This window comes from Lissotriton vulgaris, chromosome 1_1 (genome assembly GCF_964263255.1).
Source record: "Lissotriton vulgaris chromosome 1_1, aLisVul1.2, whole genome shotgun sequence".
NCBI lineage: Eukaryota > Metazoa > Chordata > Amphibia > Caudata > Salamandridae > Lissotriton > Lissotriton vulgaris.
Window position 1 is genome coordinate 250,556,030 of NC_141685.1, and position 5,055 is coordinate 250,561,084.

At 45.6% G+C, this 5,055-nt stretch overlaps 1 non-coding gene across 1 annotated transcript; it reads right to left on the minus strand.

The window, feature by feature from the left end:
* Positions 1–949: 949 nt before the first annotated feature.
* Positions 950–1,021, minus strand: TRNAP-AGG (transfer RNA proline (anticodon AGG)). The gene has a single exon. It is a non-coding gene; the product is annotated as a tRNA-Pro (tRNA).
* Positions 1,022–5,055: the final 4,034 nt, after the last annotated feature.

The following is a 5,055-nucleotide window of genomic DNA, read 5'->3' on the forward strand; positions in this document are numbered from 1 at the left end:
GTTGTTGATTCAACGTTTTCTTCCCCAAGTTTCTAAATATGTTTATAAATAGTTGATGTTTGAGTCAACAAAAGGCATCTGCCGAAACCCGGGATCGAACCAGGGACCTATAGATTTTCAGTCTAACGCTCTCCCAACTGAGCTATTTCGGCCGCTCTTCTTATGCTTTTGTGACTGTTGTGATTTCAGTGAACACGCCCTGGAGCTGTTGTGCTCGGAGGAGTTGTTTCCGGGTTCACGGGTCTCATTTACCCCTGCCCCCCTCAGACTGGTGAGTGCCTGCGCCTCTTTCTTCCCAGTGCCAGGAGCCTGGCACAGAATACACAGAGCAGGGTCCTTGTGCCCAAAATATGCCCATCACAACCACAGCCACAGGCTATCACTACGAAGGGTGCCTGGGGTCGTTATTGTACCCCTAAAAAATACATATCACAATGATTGTGCCAGAGAATAAGCCTTTGAAATACACCACTACCACTAACGAATGCGCCAATCAGAACCAAGGCGCTGTAAACGCGACCATCCGAATTATTGAGCCAAAGAAAATACACGGGACATTTAAAGTGTCCCAGAAATCCCGCTTCTCTTGATGCACCAATCAGAGTGAAGGAGGCCGCGTCCGTCCTTCTAACTTCACTCTGTACAGAAACACCCGAGGTTGGTTTCAATAAAAGTTTTTCATCCCCTGTTCTCAGCTTCAACGCGAGTCACAATAAAATCAAACCCCTCCTGGCTGCTGATGTGGCGGGGTCGCTGCCCCGCCCCCTCCTCCAGCTGTTTCTGCATCTGGCTCGGTGGTGCAGGGCTCACGTTCTTGCCTTGAGTGCGGCAGAGTATGTGTGAATCAAATGCAAAACCAACCCTGGTTATTTCAAAGTCAATTGTTTTGTGACTCGCACCTTTTCAAAGTATCCATTTCTTGAAATACAACTTTATAAAAAGAAAAAGAGGGCTCGTCCGGGATTTGAACCCGGGACCTCTCGCACCCTAAGCGAGAATCATACCCCTAGACCAACGAGCCAACTGTTGCACGCTGCGTAACATTTTGTATATGTTGTGTCCATCTCTGCTCGGATTCTACCTGTATTTTATATCATTTTTGTCTGTCCCCACGTTAGTCGCAGGGACTCCCAGAGGACAGACGGACGCTCCATGGCAGGGTCTCCTGACTCAGATATTCTTTCAGCAAATACCTGCTTCCTTGTATTCAAAACTACAAGAGAAGGAAACATCCACCGCACACCGCTGCAGATTATTGTGACAGGATCACACATTGAGGGTCTCATTTACAGGAAACTGGCGCACTGGCATTGATGCATCCGTTTGCTTGCGTCCGCACCAAATGTCCATGCGACGCCATGGATGCGCTGTATTTACAATAGAGGTCTCTATGGCGCACGGATTAACTGATGCGTCAGAAATTCAGACACATCTGTTGCCGTAAATGTGACGCATTCCTGGAGTTGCTCATAAAACTGATGCAACTCCAGTAATGCGTCAGATCACATAGGAAAGTCCCATTGCAAAAGCCATGCGTCACTCCTTAAGCCTAGTTTGAGCAGGCGAAAGGATTTTGACTCAGTGAAATCATAGCGTGACGCAGTGAAATGTAAATTTCACTGCACCCGCTCTACAAGGCTTTTTTGCAAGGAAACACCTACCCAGCATACTTTATACCTGGCGCAGGTATAATGTACCGCAGTGCTCTACAAACTGATACACTGGACACAATGCGTCAGTTTGTAGATATGGCACGGTGTGGTGCACTGATTGTGCCGCCGCTGCGTCAAAAAAAGCGATGGAGCGGGGGCGCAAGGGGCTTGTAAATGAGGCCCTGAGTCTGTCAACTTTATAAAAGTTTAATTCCGATTTCACTCAGGCCTGAAGCGTTTACATTAGGAAAGTAAGAACATATATTTCTCCGAAAGGGATCATTCTACATTATTAATGGATCCATAGCTGATGGGTTACATTTTTTTAATTCATAAAGTCTATTTCAGTCCAATTAAGACAACAGACACTAAAGGGTTATAACGTCACAGCATGGCACTAATAAGAAAACATAAAAAAACAATTAGAAATTAGTCCAAACTATGTTAGTTTATTTTTTGCTTCAAGCCATCAAAAAGTCCAGCAACATATCCAATATGATTCAATTCCACAATATTCAATTTTCAGGAGTCTTGCAATTATGTTTCATAATCCAACTTCTGTTCATTGTTCAGAACAGCACATTTTTTCCAATCAGCCCAGTCAACAAGTTTCGCCCCTGAGGACTACATCAGGGTTCTGCACCCATTACCACATATTTCGAAAGGTGTTTAGTATACCATCTGGTTCAGTGTCCTTCTGGGGAATCAGTCTCTTTCCCTGGGTGGTATAGTACCCCCCTGTTTCATCTTGTCCGTGTGTCGAGGCAGAATGTCATGAAAAAAACACCTAGATTTTAGTTGCTCAATAGTTGTTGCGTCTAAGAATGTGAGGTCACGAAAAGTATAACGTACAAGTTTAAAAGACATTCACTAGTGCGACGCTTGGCCCCCCACTGCTGGTGCTTATTTTTAGTGTCTAATAAGAGATAATGCCTGATCAGGAAGGGCGCAGATAGTGTATGCTCCAGAGCAGAGTGAGAGGGCATCAGGGTTACATGCCCACTCTTTGAGGACGTGACAGGCTGTGTCTGTTACCTTAGGCCAATCACAATCACTGATGCATTCCTACAAAGGAAAGACACCTTTCCCCTTCAGGGAGTGTCTGCTGTCCTTGGCACAGCCAGACAGGCCTTTTATTCCACTGGGCATTTCCACAGTAGGCTTCAGAATACAGTACACATCTAAAGAGGAAAAAATCAAGAGAAATACAAATATTTCTACTCTTTATGCCGACTTTGGGAAGGCGTACAATTTTGGCGCTGCCCCTGGTTCATGTGATTAAGTAAATCTGGGGCAGCATCAAAATCCATGGGCGTTGCGAGGGAAAACCCACCATCAACACCCGTGGAAGGATTCCTACCCCAGAGTACGGCAACACAGTCACTTGTGCAGCTTTGTCTTACTCTATAGCTATGAGGCCATGCAAAGCCCCGCAAAGTGACTTTGCGTTGCCTCATAGATATGATTGAGGCGTCTGAGCCATTAGAGCGTCAAAAAAAGTGATGACCCGGCAGTGCCGGCATCTCATAAATAAGCAATTCAACAAAGAAATTGTACAACGAGCCATAAATACCGTACCTCCCTCTACACCGCTGGAATGTTTCTTTTTGTGACATTCCGTGGCACAGGAGCCTGATCCATATTTACGAAGCAGCACGAAGCCACTTTTTTTGGCTTAATGCTGCCTCGTAAATATCGTTCCCTTTAACGCATGGTGTTACTGGGAGCGATCCCAGCAACATCCATGGCTTTTTGAAACTGCCCCAGCCTTACAAGAAAGCGTAACTCTGAGGCAGCGCCAAAAACGTACCGAGGCACAACGAGCAGAAATATCTTTATTTCTCCTCATTTTTTCTTCTTTTTGTGAGTGCTGCACACAGCAAACCTCATAAATTAGGTCATCAGGGCCTTATCTATGAAGCCCTTACGCTGCAGTTGCATCCCTTTTTGTGACGCTGCGGCAGATGTGGAAAATGATTATTTCTCATAGTTTATGTCCCATCATACACCCTCTCAGTCATGTCCCCGAGCCCATTCATGTCAGAAACGAGCAAACAAGCAAAACGAACACATGAGCAAACCCGATCACGCGCACACAAAGTTGCACACGCACTCTCCTTCCTCTAAAATTCATAGGTACATTCTTATGGTCAGGGCAATTCCTAGAACCAGCTTCCTAACTCAAACTGTACATTCCTATGGTCAAGCCGATTCCGAGAACAAGACCCTCCCATTTGTAACCATTTCCCTGTAATCGGGCCGATTCCGAGAAATAGGCCTCGTTTTGCTAAACCACGACAACCAATTCCGAGAAGAAGAGCCCCCGAATGCTGAAACACGACAAACAGACATCCTGTCACGACCTACTCTCTCTTATCTAAGGAACCAGCCTAGGGTTATTTCTCCACACTTCTGCTTCTCTTGTGCTTCCTCATTTAATCATGACGCAGCCTCATCCCCTCTGCCATGTTTCCTCTTTTCATGACGCAGCCTCTTTTTCTTAGTCATGACTTCTGTTTTATTGCAACATATGACACGTGCCTGCATTAAAGGGAAGCTCCTTCCTCTTTTCTATATATAAATACACAGTGTTATGATAATAAAGTTAGAGATTCTTCCGATCCTCCTCAGGTGACGGAGCTCTCCCTTAACTCGAGTTACTGAATAAAGACCCTGAATTCGAACCACCACGGACTCTGCTCTTCATACTTGACCTTATTGATAATATAGAAATTCCGATCAAGGTAAATTACTAAAATATTTACCACAGCAAATTGGCGCCCGAATAGGGACTTCTCTTTCTCCCCACATGCCGGTGATGCGGACCCAAACCGGTCTCTTCAAGACATTGACTGACTTCAAAAGAGTGCACGCGTAAGGGTGTTCCTGCATGAACTCCTTCGTGTCCAGGAGAGGCTGTACCGAGGTCTGAGCATCCATACGAGGCGGTGAGGATGACAGCGGAAGTCTCGACCCAGAGCCTGAAACCCGTGAAGATTGCCGAGTCCGAGGTCTTCTGAAACCCGACCAGTCCTTGTCCACGAGCGCTGCGTAATCGAGTATCCAGATCTTCAAGGTCTTCAAGTTCTCTGCACCTCGGTGAGTACTGCTGGGAGTGTATCAAGACGGGCTCTGATTTTTCAGAGCACGGTCAAGACGGGTTCTGATTTTTCAGAGCACGGTCAAGACGGGTTCTAGTTTCTAGAAAACGGTCCGTTTGTACTCTGATACTCAGTGTATATCAAGTTTTTTTCAAAGTATAAATTTTATTTGTATTTAATACAATGCCTTTGTTCTCTAAACTGTGTAAACTGGGTACCCGGAAGGGGTTACTGGAACAACATGTACCAGTCCCCCCAAAGGATACTCCAGGTTATTTCATGTATACAAAGTACGGCCTTGG